Raw genomic sequence first — 19,680 nt, forward strand, 5'->3', positions numbered from 1 at the left:
GTTTACGTCACACCCCTCCCACTGGGAACATCTCTTGCTAGAGAACAGTATAGCTTGTGTTTTAGCTGAAAGGGGACAAGATATATTATCATATACAATCAATAAAAAATCAAACTGCTTATGTTAAAGGCAGATACATGGGTGAAAATGCTCGACTAATCTTACATATTTTTGAATATTGTAATTTAGAGAGAGGAGACGGCATATTATTATTTCACTAGTTTGAAAAAGCTTTCGATTCTGTATAATGGGACTTTCTTCTTGAAACATTAAAAAAATTTATATTGGCGATCAATTTATTACATGGGTAGAGATATAATATAAAAACCCTAAATTCAAAATGAAAAATAACGGATGGTTATCTAAAACATGTAGTATGACAAGAGGGATACGAAAAGGATGTTTAATATCAGCTTAACTATACTTCTTAGTAAATTTTATCCATTGAAATCAAAAACGAACCAAATATATCAAGAATTAGTATAAATGACAAAGAAATTATTAATATACAACATGCAGATGACCTAACAGTTGCTTTAAACAACTCTCTCGATTTCAGTTTGAAAATTATTAACGAGTTTTGCTATCACGCCGGATCAAAAATCAACATAAACTAGAGCCGAGCTCGTTGCAAAGAAACGGGTAGGTCTTCCGTTAGAGCTGCGGACAGGGCGAAATGACCTTGAGTCAAGGCCATGCCACATTATAATGTTAAAACAATCTTTTAAAGGGAGATATCATCTTATAACGTTTTACTTTTAAATAAGATAGCATAGGAATGTTTGTGACCTTGAACTTGTCAAAATGACCCTGCGTCACATCATCACACACGCTGGTGATGAGCATATCCCATATATGTGCTACTGTATTGACAATCTCACGCATGTTCTTTCGGACAATGCATCCTGCCAAAATATCTTATCCTAAATGACTTTGATTCAAGGTCATGACACACTGATCAGCAATATATAAACAATACTTTATTCGACAGGCCTATTCACAACTAATATGCATGTGTAACACTAGGTAGCTCTACCCTTTCTCTATCAAAAGTTATTGTCAATTTTAAGCAATGCTGAAATTTTGGAAAAGCAGGTTAAACTTGTAGGATAAAGTTCATTATTTCTAATATTTGAAAAGATTTGAAATGTGTTTTTAGCACATTCCTTAATTTTTTCTACAACAAAACATCCCTTACAACCATTTTAGATAGTACTCCTGAGCCTGAATTTGAGATATCAAAATATCTTCTACTATTCTACCATTTTGGATGGCAAGATAATTCAGTTCAACGAGCTTCTTGCAGATGTCAGGTACTAATACATTTACTTGATAGAGGTTTCAGAAACATTTTGAAATCCATCTTTTGTGCAGTTGAGGTCAGGATTCGGAGAAATTAATCCAGAACCGAGCGCATTTTTTGTACGCAATAAGTATATATATTTTTTTAAATATGGGTGGCATTGTAGCTCTCTGGTGATTTTCCCAGCTAGCGAGCTAGAGATCTGCAGCTAGCCTTTCACCAAATTCTATTAAAACTATGATTCCATCTACTTTGTCAACTTTAATTGCTAGAAATCTAGTGTAAAAATCCAGAATGAAAATAATGAATGTTTAGAAATGAAATTAATTGTCAGAAATGCAGTGCAGAATTCCGGAAATCAATCGCAGCGAAAACTGGTATACTAGTATTGTACATGTACCTCTACTTACCTAAAGAAATTAATAAATGTATTATACACGTACGTGTACACACTTCGATGCTTGAATAAATTCTCTAATGGGCATAAGCTTTAGAAATTAAAAAGTTTTTGATTGTAAATAGGAAAGTTTGTGACAGATACTATAATCTTTGTCGACTTTGTTTCTTTTCCATTCATTTGAGGATCGGCGAATAAAAATATCTCGCGTATGATTATTGGTTAACATTATACATTTATTGACTGAGTTCGAAGGCAACATGTGTTTTGTCGAAACCAAAAACCAAACTATCTTTGTATTTGCTAATTTAAAGATCAACACACATTTCTCAAATAAAAAGCAATTAGAATAGCTTGATAAAGGTCATGTAGCGATTGCATTAACTTTAAAGTGGAGAGGGGGATAGGACCAAAAAAAATCCTTCGCCTTTCCAAAATAGAATCATTCCTACAAATGAAGAACAAGTTACAGCCGTGATATCCGCTATTTTAACGAAACTATAATCGGCATCTCGACGGTACAATCTTTAACATTAATTTATGTATATGTGCAATTAAAATTATTTCAAAATTGGCAGATCATTATTGAAAATTTTGTCGATAGGCCATCCTGTGTCACCTTTCACTGTAACTGATGAACTCGTCCATAGATGTATTTACGGCCGAGAAAAACGCGAAATCGCAGCAACTTTTATTCATTCGTCAAAGAATATAGAATCCGACATTTAACACGTTTAAATCTTTGAACATATACACATACATTTTCGAGAAAAGCTTCATGTTTGTGTCTAGAAATATTTCTACAATTTAAGCTAATAATATATTTTCTTGATTTAAATCGATGACCTAGCAACGTTTTAGATAACTTCACGACTTGAGTAAAAATCTAAGAAATGACAGCAAATCATTTCAAAAACCCGATATTATGTTTAAAAAATAATTAAATCATGTGGAAGCAATAGAAAATAGAACAGCAATGCTTATTTGTGTACCTGACCACTTATAATTTCGCTACAGATATTTCTCACGTTTTGTTTCCCATGCAACATTTGATCGAAAAAAAAGGGTTGTAATTAAAAATTGAATTTAAGATATGTGCAGTTAAAGACTGATTTATTTAATGTTATTTAAAACTTCTTTTATTAACTCAGTTTTTTGTTTGTTTCAACATTGAACGGAGAAAATATTAGTGCCGATGTTAGTTGACACTGGATTTCACACATAACGTACCCGACTCTCTGAATGTATATATATCGGTCAATGATAAAGCAGTGAGGGTCCTAGGAAAATTCACGGTGCATTAATTAAATGACAGTGAATTATTTTAAGCTTGAAATTGTTTTTAAAATTAATTATCCTACATTGAATATTAATCGAAGGAAATTTTCCTCTCTCCCGTCTCGTTTTTTAAACTAAATCACAAGAGTGATAGTAAAAATTATGTGAGTAGCATGCGTAGTAATTCAATTATTTACCGAATCCCCCATTCAGTTACAATTGCAGATGAATTAAAATACAAAAACACGAAATTTAGCAACATTTTTTCAAAATGTATTGTTGCGTGAACAGACAAAAAACAGCGATTAAAATGAGAATGATTTTTATACAGCAGTGTTTGGAATTAAGATTATAAAAGATCGGTAAAGTAATATCTTATTGATTTGATGTAATTAAAAACATAATTTTCCATGAATTAATAGTTCTTGTACAAAGTAGATTTTAAACGCGATCACAAATACTTGCTTTGTTTGTGACCACAGGTGGCTTGTACACTGGTGACCTCGATCGGGCGCGTTGGGTTACATAACACTGTAAACATCGAGCTGAAAATGGCGATCGTAATGTGCATACAGCTAATGATCGTCAATTATTCAATGCATAAAATCTAAAATTACTTACATAGTTTGTTGTAATAATTAACATAGAAAGATAGATTTAATATTCCCTGCTTCTGAACCTATTAAACTAACTAAAAAAAGAAGAAAAGAAAGACTAGTTGTAATAAATAATTTAATAGTGAATCATACAGCACGTTTAAAACCTTATTTAAAAGAAAATTAATATAAAATACCGTAGAGTATATAATTGATGGCAAGTCTGTTTAAGTTAAACACGTGAAGAGGTCTGATTTCCTTTCCGAATGAAAAACGCTACCTGTTTACCTGGTCTACTCTCTACTATGTATTACGTAATACCCCCGGTATAATCGAACAAACAACATTTTCATCAGATCAAAAAGGTTTAAAAGAACAATTTTGTTCGTAAGATCCAGATCGAAATATTTACGGTTTTTGAGTTATAAAGCAAAAACTTTCAAGCTCCCTAGACCCTTCATTATAGGGGCCAGCCCCTTTTGAATGGTATTTTATAAAAGCACTTGCAATTACGCACAACTTTTCTTATATATGTCTTAACAAAATATTTTTAGTTTTTAAGATGTAAAGGAAAATATGTCGAATTTTTTGCTGTTTTCCGCGTTCTAACTTTTGACCCCTCTCTAGCGCCATTTTTAGTGCAAAAATCAAAAAACAAAAACTTATGTGCACAACTTCAATGCTTCCTCTCATCAATTTAAAAGGGTTTTGAGCTCCAATTATTATCCTTTCTGAGCCTTTTCTGGAAATCGGAGGTATGAAAAATTCAATCAAAGGGAAATAACTCGTCAATAGAAGGTAATTTTCGAATTGTGAAACAGTATTCTAAAAGAGTGGTAAAAAGTCAAAAAACTCTGAAAAATTGAACAAAACTCGTTCAGGAATGAGGAAGATATGAAGCGTCAAAGTTGGCGTCTAGGGAAAAAAAAGAATAATAAGAATAATCTTAATCATCAGAATCAGTAGGTCTTCCGTTGGAAACGGAAGACCTTAACAAGGCGGAATGTATCCTGTTGGGGGGGTGGGGGGGTGGGGGGCTTAAATATACGTATGATTAAATCAACGGTATTAAAGCAACAAGTAAAAATAAAGGGGAATGCTACAATAAATACTGGATGAAAATGTACCACGACATTGAAAAGTTATTTGAATCTTGGAAACGTAGAAAATTAACGGTTTTTGGTCAATCGTGTATAATCAAAACATTAGCAATTTCAAAACTAGTTTATATTGCATCTATATTGTGTATATCAAATAAAGAATACATGCGTAAGGTCTAAAGAATTTTATTTAATTTCTTATGGGACAGATCGTGAATAATCAAACGAAATACACTGATAGACGATTTAACTGACGAAGGTATATCAATTACAGGTATTGAAAGCAAGTTTAAGGCTCTGAAAGCAGCGTGGATACCGCGACTGATATCTTCTAAAGGCACTCTATTTGAAATCTGAAAAGTTCTTTGAAAAAAGGGAATTTGAATCTGAATTACGTCTTACAATTTTCTGAAACCAGTTTTAATGCTCTTAACAGAATAGGCAAGCTTCCGTTTTTCTACAAATTCTAAGTTCATTTAACGAATGTGAAAAAAAATGCGAAATTCAAAAAATACATCACCTAATGATATTTTAAATCAACCCATTTGGAGAAACATTATTTTTCAACAACTGGGTCAACAGTGATATTCTCTACTTAAAAGATAACGGTTATTAAAAGGAAATCGAACTGGCTTTTTGAATATAAGACTTTTTTATCAGCAATTAAACCATTTTGTAATGCCAAATATTTAAACATAAAGAATGAAATGAAATTTCATTTCGCAACAGGAGTATCAAATCTAAATGGTAAGAAATGCCTTTTTTTTTAATTTGATATATAAGAAACTTTCTCAAGAGTTTTCAATTCCTGCAAACGACTGAAATCTATGGCAAAATATATACATGAGAAAAATAAAAGATATAAATCATAATAATGTTACTGAATTTAATTATAAAATGCTTCATAATATTCTCTGCAACAATACCTATTTAAGTAAGTGGATAAAGGACAAGGGGGGCAACTGTACTTTTTGCAAAACTGAAACCACACAACATTTACCCTTTGAATGTACAATCGTTGAACAGAGTTGGATAAAACTAGTAACCTTTTTATCTATTGATATAAATTAAAATAACAAGACATTGTCCGGGCTTTTATTTAAAAAAAAACAAGAATATTGAATCTTTAAATTTATTAAAATCTTTTATTGCGTATAAAAAATATAAATACAAAATATATTTTAGAATTGAATCTCTGAAAGAAACTGAAATAGATTTGTTAAAAAATGTCAAAAATGCACTTACTCAATATTTTTCTGTATTACGTTATGGAATGTAATAAACAACATACTTTTTCAAACAATTCAAGTAATAAATCTACATGCGATCGGAAGAGATTGATAAAACATTTTCAGATTTTACATACTTGATATAACCAAGCTTATCAGTCTCCTTTTTAATCAAAATGATAGTGTTCTTTGCTATGTACTCTGAATTTGAAAGTGACACAAAAACATTTTTATGTACATATTTCAGGTTATATGGCGACGTAATACATACTTCCTTAATTTCTTTTTCTGGATATCTGCAGTCCCTTTTGACCTAAACCACGTAAAACACAAAAACATGTAATAATCTAGGAATCCTCTCCAGAAAAGAAGGGACCTTCCTTTCTCTTATACTGCCTGACAAGTACATTGTATATATAGAGGATATTCAATGTTTTGTAGTTGAATATGAAATTTATTTCACGAGTGGGACAGGATTTTTGATATTTTCACGAATGCAAAGGACGCGTGAAAATATCAAAAAATCCTGTCTCACGAGTGAAATAAATTCCATATTCAACTACACAACATTGAGTTTTCTGTTTATTACATTTCTTTTTTTTTAAATTCTTTGATTTTATTTTTGTCTCTGTCTTTTTGTAATACAGTCATAGGCTCGTGTCGTCATAGTTGAGCGGTTGAGACGTAATAGCTAAGTGAGGTGAAAACACTGGAAACACGGACTTAGTAACATATTTTTGGTAATTTTGACAATTTTGTTCGCTGAAAGAATTATTTATTTATTCCAATCTATTCCAATCTATCTCATTTTAGGTCAAGGAAGATTTTTTTTACAACAATCTTCGTTATGAGTTGGGAAATCGAGAGTTTTCCCACACTTCTGATATTCGTCACACTGTGACAGGATATCATTTTGATATCCTTTCACACTATGACAGGCTATCATTTATATTCATTGAATAAATAGCAGTATTTCACGGATAAAATTGTAATAATCCGTTTTATCAATCTGTTATTAATACATGTACTGTACAAATTCATGTAAATGTATATATGCACTTCAAAACGAGTTGTTGGAATAAGAAGTAGCACATTGTATTTCATAAGGATTTTTTTCTTTTTCTTTTAATACGTATTATGATATGTGTAAATGAAATTCAAACTGTATGTGTACATGAGAAAGCATTTTCGTAAAACACCATTCTGTCAAGTTGATGAGCGTCCCAAAGGTATTTTGGAAATTTAATTGGTCAACAGTGAATTCGTTCAATTTGTAAATTTGATTGTGAAGACATTTTTTTCTTAATATTTAATGTTGTCCTTTTCGCAAAAATGGATAAAAAATGTTTTTATTCATCTATATGCTCTTGGGATTGCCCAGAAAAATGTGAATTTACAAATAAGAGCTAAAACATATCCAGGAAAATCTGTAAAAGTAATATAAATTTAAATAATTAAAATTCTTTAAGAACTTTATTTTGAATTAACAGAAACTAGCTACACAAAACACATTCACCGGAAGTTTATTTTGTTTACCTCTATGAGGATGTGGAATCAAGTGATATGTTATCTATTCTTTAATGGACAAGAAGAAGTTAATCTTATGTAAATGTTCTCACTGTACATATTCAAAATCGCGATACCTGTACGTGGTACATGTATAAATAGAGTGCAAGACTGTTAAATTAAGATACTTGCAAACACATTTAATGAATAAGATAAATACATTTTATCTCATACGTGTCGATTATACTGCCTGTTGGATAAACTTATGCTTTATCCACGGGAAGAGGCTTTATCAATAGCACTTCCTGTTTTGGTACGATCCCTCGTTTTATTTTATTTTATTGAAACTTTTATTTCTGAAAATTATAGCCCTTATCAAATGATTGATAAAGAGCAGTAATATCGTTAAAAGTATATTAAAAAAGACTCGTATATGTCAAAAAAGTGTTTCAATTTGTCAAGGAACCTGTATTGACTACTTGACAACAGATGTTACAACCCCACCCACCCCACCCCCTTAAAACGTTTTCGGAGAAAGTAAAGCCTAGCTGTAAAGTTGTTGTAATAAGATTCCTTTAAATTTTTCAATAATGTGTTCTTACATATTACTACGTATGTCTATCTAGTAATATAGGTGTAACATACTATGTACAAAGAGTTAATATTTTCACAATCCCATGGTCCTTAAAACATTCAGTTAGAAGATTATTTGATGTAAAGCTCCAGCAAATGTCACATAATGTTTTCAAAGACGCAGATAAAAAAAACTTCTAAATTTTGAACACGATCTACTTTCTTTCGAGGCATGTCAACATCAACGGTGCTACGACATCAAGTTACACATCATCAATTTGAATTTGAAATCATTTATGAAGTTTTGCAGGGGAAGTCTCAAAGTTCTGTTAAAACGAAAGTCGTATGAGATAAATAAAATATTTATAATTCTATTATTTGATATTGGCTTTATTCAACTCGTTGAAGTGGCTAGGAAAGCCTTGCAAATATATACATGATTTCAACGTTTTAGATAAAGTCAATATTAAATTACACAATATAGATATCCTCTATTTATTTCGATCTCGACCTCTATTAGATATCTAAGAAAGATGTACACCTTTAATTTCATTTGGCGTTCATGAATATCAAGAAACCCCACTTTAAAACACAGCTTCTCGTGTTGTTTATAGCAATTATATAATATTTATAATGTTGGTTCAAATAAGCAAATAACAAAGACATAAGAGAATAATAAAATTCAATTTTTAGTTGTTTGATAAGGGGTCAAAGAAGCACACGGCGGGTGTGACCGGTCAGCAGGGGATGCTCATTCCCCCCATGGCCCCAGATATCCAACCTTTGATGTTTCGGAGGCCCGTGTTTGCTCTGCTCTTATTTTGTAGTGTTTTATGGACTTTGAGATTGAATACTGTTCGCTATCTCCATATCCTTCTTTTAACCACAGAACATGCATCTCTGCTGGTGGACAGTATGTCCCCGAGGATACTTGTCGGTGGGTACCTATTCATTAATGAGTACACAGAAAAATGAAATGATACTGGCAAGCAACGCGCCCAGTATAAAAAGGCGCCAATCCTTTGAGTCTATAAGGGACACAGACTCAAGGAATTCAACTGCTGCCCCTCGGATAATCCTCAGGGATATTAAACATATGTCATGTGTACAGTCTTCAGATTCCCAGTTTTGGTATAAAACCAATACATCATACACCAAATTGAAAGAATGTAAGGTTTCTATTAAAGATATATTGGATAATTCGTTTTCCTATAACAGCAACAATAATAATAATAATAATAATAATAATAATGATAATAATTCTTTATTTAAAGAAGGTAACCCGAATAGTGCAAGCACTATTCTTCCCCGGGGCCTTCTATAGACAAAAATCAACACATATATAAATATACACAATCAGTAAATAATCATAAGTAATTTCTACATTGTTTTACAAATCTTTTGACTTGATGCTTGAAAGCATTGAGTGTTTGAGACGTTCTTATATGTACAGGGAAATTATTCCATAAGATAGTACCAGAGTATTGAAAGGAGTTCTCAAAGAGTTTACATTTATGAGATGGTACACAGAGGTCTAAATTAGATTCAGATCGAAGATTGTATCGATTATTACACTGGAAGTCAAGCATACTATTTAAATAAGTAGGATGAGAGTTGAACAATGATTTATATAACAAAACATAGTTATTACTGTGAGCCAATCTAGTTTCTCAAAGAGAGGTTTTGAGGGCGAATCCGGAGGAGCATCTAAAATACATCTTGCAGCGCGTTCTTGAAGCTTGTATACTCTTTCAAGATTAGAGTGAGATGTATTACCCCAAATAGTTAAACAATAATCAACTGATGGCATAATATATGCATTGTAAAATAGCTTGCGTGTTTGAATAGGAAGAAATTTTTTAATTCTACGGAGGGCAGAAATTTTACGTGACAGAGTTTTACAAACATGGTCAATGTGTACATTGTATTGTAAAGAATTATCTAAATAAACTCCAAGAATTATTTCGTTTGATACAATATCAAGTTTTCTGTAAGATACAAATAGAATTAATTTCATGCTCAGAAAAATTTGATCTCTTCTGATGCGTACCAACTAACATGCATTTAGTTTTTGTAGCATTTAGAACCATTTGATTTTTAGAACAACATTTTTCTATAAAAGTTGATAAAGTATCTACAATAGTTTGAGAATCTGTACTTGATACATGTAAAGTGGCATCATCTGCAAATGGGTCTAATTTAGATTTTGTAATGCGTAAGGGAGGATCATTAATGTAAAATAAAAACAGAAGAGGACCTAGTATAGATCCCTGTGGAACTCCCGCTGTGACTTGCTGATAAGATGAATGTTTTTTGGACAGATGAACACTTTGAAGTCTCTCACCTAAGTACGATCTAAATCATTGTAAAGTTATTGCATCAAAGTTATAATATTGTAGTTTTTTAAGTAGAATATCATGATTGACAAGGTCAAAAGCTTTACTGAAATCGAGAAAAACAGTACCAACAAGTTTACCTTGGTCCATTTCATTTAACCATTCATCTACAATTTTTGTAAGGGCTGTTTGGCATGAATTAAGTTCTCTGACCTGATTGAGAATCCACTATAAGATCAAAATCCGAAAAAAGAGAACGTATATATTTTGCTTCATGTTTTTCAATAATTTTTTATAATGTTGGTAAAATAGAAATAGGCCTATAATTATTCAGATCTAATCTGTTTCCTTTTTTATAGACGGGGTAACTTTTGCAAGTTTAAAACTATCGGGAAAAATGCCAGTTATGATACTAGTATTTAAAATATGGGTCACAGGATTATGTATTATTTCGTTGTCTTATCCCTTGTCTTCTGTTTCGAAATGTTCCGTGCGAAACAGTGTAACCTGACATTTTGATAACTGAAATTTCTTTCACCTGTAATTTTACTGGACAGAGCTTCTATACCAAAACTTGGGAAAATCTGAACTGCAAATCTTCTAATGTTGTCTATTTAATAGAGTGTAATCTGTGTGGGCTTGTTTATGTTGGTGACACCAAGGGATCGCTTAACAAGAGGATATCAGGTCATCGATTTCAAATAAATAATGGTGGTCAGCAGCCTTTATACAAACATTTTATTTTACCTGATTATTCCATCTTGTCAAAGAAAGTTAGAATTTCCGAAAAGATTTATCACCATACAAATAGACCGTCGCTGAGTGTACCTTTCCGTAGACAACGAGAAGATTTTTGGATTAGAAAACTATGGACAACCTTTCCCCATGGATGTAATGATAATGTTGATAGCGTTGGAAATCTTTCCAGTCCACAGTGTAATAATGTTATTGTGATGGGACTTTTTAACCCTACATAGAGACGTAAGCGTAGTCATGGGCATCTTTCGTATAATACACCTGCAATACACGACGTCTCTTTTGATTCATTACAACCTTATGTAAATAACAGCCAGGTCTACATCATATTTGCACCAAACTTTACTCTGTTCCTTTGAAACTTTTAAATAGTCTTCTTGAAAAGGCCAAGGAAAGTCCATTTTTATTCCTCGTCACCAGAATATAGGCTCGGATCTGTGACTATGGATATTACATATCATAGGCTTTTCAAACCCGCACGTTTTACGGAAGAAAATGTAGCTAAAACAATCCATCCGTCTTTTCCTTAAACTTTAATATGCCAATAACGGCATTGACGCGGTTATTATAAGTAATATTCTTAATCATAAAAGGGTCCAGTCTTATATTCCACCATATTCCGAAGTTAAAGACTGCATCTTGTATTTCCTACAAATATACATCGACCATTGCTTCCAAACTTTTCAATTACAAAAAAACTTTACATGGCCTGGATATCGAGTATCTGAAACATAATCCTCCATCGTGTTCATGTTCTTCTTTGCCCTATAACTATAGTCCTGCTGGACACGTTATTACAGGTTACGTTAAAATAGTACATAATGAAGACCTTAGAACACATATTTTAAAAGGTCCTAAATATAAGGAACCCCGATCCTTCAACTGGCGTCGGAATTTCATAAATATTATAGATTCTGTTGCAAATTACGTAAGACGATGGGCAAGATATGAAAAAAAGACGTTGACACCTTGTCAGAATGAATAACATGTATTAAACCCATCTTAAAGTCGCGTATTAAAAGATTAAGGGGCAGTATAAAAACCATCTATCCTTCTGTGTTCTATATTCCGGAAGTGAAAAAAAATTAGATAGATTACATGATCAGTCCATGCCAATACAGCAGGTAACAACATTGTCTTGACAAATCTGTTTCATACTTGGATATTTTACTTGAAAAAGACGTGAATTGTAACCTAACAGTTATATGATAAACGTGACGACTTTAACTTTTCTATCGTCAACTTCCCTTACTTATGCAGCAATATACCTTCATCAGCTGCATACGCAGTCTATATATCTCAGTTGATTCGATACGCAAGAGCTTGCTCTACGTATGAACAATTGCTGAAACGAGGTAAATTATTGACAAGCAACTAGATGAAACAAGGATATCAGCAGTCCCGTTTAAAGTTATCATTTCGTTAGTTCTATGGTCGATACAATGACCTTGTCAGCAAATACATTTCATCATTAATCAAATGCTGACTGACGTTTTTTATACTAATTGTTTGTCAACTGTTTATACACTGAATTGACGACGGATTTTCCGTTATTTCCTGGTCATGACAAGAAGCACACGGCGGGTGTGACTGGTCAGCAAAGGATGCTTGCTCCTCCATGGCACCTGATCCCACCTCTAATCTTTCGTAGGCCCGTGTTTCCTCTGCTATCATTTTGTACTGTTTTGTGGACTTTGAGATTAAATACTGTTCGTTATCTCCACATCCTTCCATATTGAAGAGTAACCAAGGGCCTCAGTTCTGCCTTATTGAGACTCACCCTTTACGTCAAAATAACCTTTACCTGAGTATTGACTGAGCTTAAAGTCATTGTTTCATACCTGCTTGTGTTCATTAATCGATCCCGGCAACCAGGTATCTATTATACTCAGTATTTTTAACTTTCCTTTTATTTTATTGATAACCATTTAATTTCTAACTGAGCTGGGAGAAAACCAAGCACAGTATCTTTGCAAAACATGCGCAGGTCATATATACGAGGCCTGTAAGACACAACATAATGAAAGAAAAAGAAAATCACTAAAAATCATGATATTTTTAATTGACCACAGATAAAGTGGAGGGAATTGAATTTCACTATTGTTCAGAACATGCAACAAAAAACTGGATTGTTATTGCTGTCCATGCCAGAAACCGGTTTGAGTCACATGTTTAATGGAAGTCCATAATGGTCATAAAGTAGAGAGAATGGCAAAATCATACAACAAAATAAAAAAAAATAGACTTGAGAAAGAGAAGGAGGAAATGGAATATTATTTTTGTCAAAATACAAAGAATTGTTGTTGAGGAAAAATGCTTCAGAAATCGGAGTAAAAACAAAAAAAAAAAATCCGAAATAGAGAAGCAAATGACAGATTTTACAAAAGGTGTAATGACTATGGCTTTAGTAATCAATGATGCAAGAGTGCAAGATTTGATAGAGAAAGAATACAGAGTTTTAAAATTAGTTGAAAAAGAAAAACAACATTTCGACTCAAGAATCAGTAATATGGAGAAAATAAGAACTCAAATTAACAATAACCTCCGTGCAAATCCAGAAATTTAGATTTTTAAGACCACGGATGAGAAAAAAAAAACAAATGAATTTGAAAAATGTTCCTAAAACTTTTGAATACAAACTTGACGACTTCCAGTTTGACGAAAATGTATTACTACAAGACAAAGCTTGCGTGCCTGAATTTACCGTCTTTGATCCCGTGGATTTCAAAGTCCAGACGAAACGTACTCATGTAAGCGACAAATATGACAAGGGACGTTAACGTGTTCCTGAAAATATAGCAACGAAAGTCACAGGTTTCGATCACAGTGGTCAGGGGGTTCACGTTGACCATGACGATGATTTAAATCGTACCACTGTTAAGGCCTACTATAAAGAAATGAATGGAATGTAGACGTATGTTCTTGCGAAATGGCAAATTAATAATCACCTCGATGTTAAACATGCCAACCCTGTACACATAAACACCGCAAAATTACTTACATACCATGGATTTTTTAATATGCATGTATGATTTTAAAGTCAGTTCTCCGGTAAATTTAATGCCTATTTGAAAATGTTTCATTTGAAGGCATAGAAACTGCAGTAAAATGTAAAAATAATAAACAAAATTCAAGCTAAATTTTAGTGAAACAATGAATATTGAGAGAAAATCTCAATACCGATGATGATGAAAGTTTGAGGTACCCCAACTTTTACAGCCTCAGCTGAAAGACCTGTCTCCACGTCCAACAGTGAGATTCGAATCCGCGACGTAAGGATCAAATCCTTCCTTAGCGACTCTAGAGCACACGGTCTAATCACTATGACACGCGGGTGACAAAAGGCCATTTGACGTGATCGCTAAACATTTCACGACGACAGGTCCCATCTGCTAAAAGTCATTTCTCTTGACAAGGAAAAAAAGTCAATCTATATTTAAAAAAAAATGGTAACAAACATCAGTCAAAGTTCGATTCAACAACTTCAGGTTATTGTAACGACGATAAATATTCAAATTGTTCAAAGGAGAAAAGGTCTCATAAAGGAGTAAGCAGTCATGGCGACCAATCAATCTTGTCATGTACTCCTGACTATAACACGTACAAACCGAAACAAATCTTGAAAATTTCACTGTGAAAGTCATGGCCTAATAATACCCATTCTCTGTAACCACTTACACTTTTGTGGCACGCATAGTCACAGATTTTTTTCAAATTTGGCTGGAAAGTATCACCTCATAAACTACTTCAAAAAATATAGTTAGATCATATGAATGTTGAGTAGTTACCATGGAAACGGTGTCTAAAGTTGATTTTTTGTGGAAAAAATGCAATATTTGGGAAAGTTTTTTAAAGAAATGCGGCTACTTCAATTCATGTTACTCACAGAAATAAGAAATATAACATCTAACTTTAAAATGCATGTTAAAACCTTGTTGGTGTTCTCTCTATAAATACTAGAATTCTTTGATTAAAATAGCAGACATTAACTTTGAAATTGAATTATCTCCCTTTGATAATTGTGAGCTCTTCAGTGAGAAAGATAAAAAAATCATTATACAAAAATGACTGGAAGTTGTTTACATATGTCAGCATACAGCTCTGTATATCCAGGAATTCAAGTAAAATCAACTGTTTTTCCTGTTTATTTAATTTGCATACAAATTTAAGCCTCTGTTTATATCCTACATGCAAAAGAACAATTTTGATATGTGAAAAATGGTGAAATGTACAAGCTAGACTACATAGGTCAGGAAATCAGCTCTGTACATAAGCATTAGTCTCAAGGTCTAAGGAGTTTCAAAACGGGATTCAAGATAAACTTGAAATATCAGAATTACTTATTTTATGAATTTGGTTTTTTTTTTTAAGAATTACTGTGTCTTACGATCAGTCAGAGTGATATACTGGAGGACTGCAATGAATACGGCGTTAGAAAGCAAATGAATTTTTAAACTGAATGTTATTATAGAGACTAATAAATTTTAAAAAGCTGAATATGTCCTTGGCTGAAAGGAAAAAAAATATACTGAATAATAGCTACAATTCCCATCCACAGGTCGTTATTTCAAATTCAGCAATATCTTTTTAAACCCATGGTATAATACATATTATATATGGGTTAGAAAATTGTTACCTATACAAGCCCCCCCCCCCCTTCCTAATTGAAAAAGAGTTTGGGCATTTTATATATTGTTATTGGGTTTTTTTTCTTTGCTCTTAAGACTTTTTTCTGTGAAGAAGAAAATTAATAATTTTCCATAAAAAAACATCTTGGAAATAAATGATATGTCCTGCCATGAAAATAAACCTAACTTAACCCCCCCCCCCTTCTGGATCAAAGGTCGTCCCCTAACCCATAGTAAACGCAGTCATATTATGTAGTTTTTAAACAGGATAAACAAGTATAAAATGTTTTGTTAACCAGTCAAAAATATACTTTTGATGATTGGGGTAGTTGCATAGAAATACAAATTGTCTGTGAATCAAATTTAAAGTTAACGGTTTATCATTTCTCTGGACTAAGATACGTACATTATGATTTAAACTTATAGCAGTACAATATTAAATCTGTCTAGCAGTATTTTATTAATAATGAAAATAATTTTCTGACCCCCCCCCCCCCAAAAAAAAAAAAAAAAAAAAAAAAATTGATTAAAGCACAATAGCAGATTATTCGAACAGGTCCAGCAGATGTTTACAACAGATTATTATTGATTAAACTTTGGGAATATCAGATCTTTTGCGTAGATCCAGGCATTTACCATCAACATCGCTAAAATGTCATTTTTTTGAAGAATGATATTTCAAAGTAAATAAGATTTTTCTGTCAACTTCTCTGAAAAAAGTCACTGGAAAACACATTTTGACTGTCACATGAAAAGTTCGGATTGTTAAATATGGTTAAAAAAATGTACATTTAGGAGCAAGGGATTAGTTTACTAAAACAGCAGAAGAGTGTCTTTACATGCTTGTAGCGCAATTCTCTACATACAAGAAGTCTTGCACTCAATATGGAAAGTGTATAGTCGTCCAATATTCTTAAATGCCTACCTTTATATCAATAAAACCTGAAAACTGTACTTATATAAGCATTTTCACATTATGCATCAAGCTAAAGGGAGAATGTAAAACCAGTTTTCAATAAAATAAATTCAATATACGGGATCAAGGTCAGGATACAACATTTACAATACCAGTAATCCTGAATAACCGAGTATACATGTAAATGCATTATTAACAAGCTAATTCAAAGAATATGTGTCCCCTGCTTAAGGAGATAAGAATTTCTGTAGATTAAGAGGGGGGGTGTCGGGGGGTGGTTGGGTAGGGGATGGGACACTTAAAGTGGGGCGGGCGGGACCATAGAGCGTTATGAACAAAAAATAAGCTAACCTAAACGCAATTTGAGATATAACTCGGAAATGAGAGGTTTACATACAAACAATGTCTTTTTCTACCTTTACCTTTTGACCTAGAAATAAATAGGGGTCATTTTAAGCCAAAGCAAGTTGTGGTATAAACTCGAATTGAAAAAGATCATAGGCTTCTTTAGATATCCCATGATAATAAAATGTTAAAACAGACAGAGGGGGGGATATTTTTATAGACAAAAAAACCCCGAAAATAAATGCCTATTTTCTCCCAATTCCAAAGTGATTAACAGCTAAAACTGTGTATTTTATTAATATATATACTAGTATGTTTTACTTATTTGTGTAAAACATGAGAAAAAAATCTGCGTAACATTTAATTACATCCAAGATTTTTTCAAAATATGGTGATGCTTGAAAGTCCGATTTCAATGGAAAATATCATCGACTCCTCCCCATCCCACCCACCCCCCACCCCCTTATTTCAAGAGTTTGAATAAGGGATAATGTACTATTTAGCAATGGTATTAAAATAATGAATCAAATACCATTTAACTGTTTATTTTAATAAAGATTTTATGGCTAAATTGCCATTAATATTGAATAAAATGGTAGCAAAATGTAGGCGGGAATTGAGAGTTACCGTGCATAGTTCTTTATATACCACTGTGACCTTGAACTTTGACCTTCTGTCCATATGGGCACACATTCATATGATGCTAGTTATTGTTGACCAGAACTGTAACTTTGTTTCTTCATTTGTTGTTTAAAACACAAATATTAGTTATGACACAGAAAAAATGCTGTTTAGTTTTCTTAAATATCTATCAAAATCGGCCATTTTGACCTTGACCTTTGACCCTTAGTCATGAAAATTGATTTTTTGGCTTTGTTTTTGCTATAATTGTTTACCATATATCTAAATTTGATTTAATCCATTTTAAAATACTCAGGCAATTACATGGATCCTGATTGTATCTACGTTTTATACTTTTCTAGGATTTTGAAAAAAAACATAAGTTTGTAACCATGGTAACAAGAAAACTAAATATAAATACCAAGTAGTTCTTTGTAGTGTATATTAGAACTATATGTGGACTTTCAAACCAATGTATTCATTTTTTCCAAACTATCCGCAAAAATTTATACCAGGCTTTTCAAAAGAGCCTAAAATCTACAATTTTCCACAAAAAAAATCCTACCTATAAATGAGGGATATTTTTTCTATGAGGAAAAAGTTACTGAAATACTAAAAATTTTCTAAAGCACTGTAAAATTATGTATTTTGGCAAAAAGGTAAAGTCATGTTGATAGCTTTTTCCAATTAAGACTTTTAATAAGTCAAAAAGGGTCATTTTTCATCAAAATTTAGCGATTTTTAGGCCATGAAAAATGTATGTTGGTTGCCATGGTAACCATGGACCATAGCAACCATTTTATTATGAATTTTAGGTACATACATCAATATAGGAATGTATGCCAAGTTTCGTAAAAATCCAAGACCATGCGTGCCACACTCCCTATATAAGATTTTAAATGCTTACAGAGAATGGCTAATAATACGCCAGCCAACGAGTGACATAATTATGTTCCCCAAACGAAGTTGGGGAACATATTGTTTTTACTCTGTTTCTTATTATTATTATTAAGGTCTTCCGTCTTCAGCGGAAGACCTTACTGTTATTCTTAGGTTTCTTTTCCACTATTTTTATTATTAGGGCTTTTCGACTTTTGTCGAAAAGACCTATTGTTTTCGTTTTGTTTGTTAGGGCTTTTCGACTTTTGTCGAAAAGACCTATTGTTTTCGTCTTGTTTATTATTATTAGGGCTTTTCGACTTTTGTCAAAAAGACCTATTGTTTTCGTCTTTTTTATTATTATTTTATTTCTTAGCGTTTTTTATGTCATGGATTTGAAAAAAGTCTTTGAACATATGGATTTAAATTTATAACTATGAAAAAGAACTTTTAAATGTTTTGCGTATGTTAGGTTTTGTACTTCCGTAAACGTCACTTCCGGTATTTATAAGTCAGAAACTAAATTTTCTTTAAAGCCTGAAACGTTCCTTATTTTACATGCAATTTCGTTCAAAATTTAGGAATGTATTCCTCAAAGTAATATCTACAAAAAAGTCATCGATAGTTTTCTTGCACATTTGCTACATTTTTGTGTTATAGGGCTCTAAAGTTAAGAAAAGGGGGGATTGAAATTAAAAATTTTAAAAACAATGTAGGAAATTTATTTTGATGATATAATTGTGTTTATCTAAGTAATTAAAGGCTGTAATGTAATTTTCATGTCCATCGGAGGAGAACTTCCGGTTCTAAAAGGCTTTGAAATTGTCTATGGGAGTTTCTATAGTAAAAAGAAAATCATTAATGTTCCATTATCTCAAAAGGAGAGCAAGCAATTCTAGTAATATTTACAGGGAATAATTTATTTATTATTGTCTTTAGGTGAAAATGTTATGAAAACTAAATCCCTAAAAATTAGGGACTTTTAGGGGTCAACTCTTAAAATCATTTTTGCCCTGTAACTTTTTTATTTGTCAACCAATCTTCAAACTGATTTCAGTTTTGAGTTAAGCATAAAAAGTTCAATTTAAAAATTATGGTCCGTGGGGTCACTTTTTGACCCCTTAAAGGAGTTTTAGAGACCTGAAATTTTGTATTTTTAAGTATTTTCATAAATAATCGAGCAAGAGTTATCTCCCTTTGTCAAACTGTTTGGAGTC

Source organism: Saccostrea cucullata, unplaced genomic scaffold, assembly GCF_032062105.1.
Source record: "Saccostrea cucullata isolate Sc308-1 unplaced genomic scaffold, CSIRO_AGI_Scuc_v1 ctg3605, whole genome shotgun sequence".
Lineage (NCBI taxonomy): Eukaryota > Metazoa > Mollusca > Bivalvia > Ostreida > Ostreidae > Saccostrea > Saccostrea cuccullata.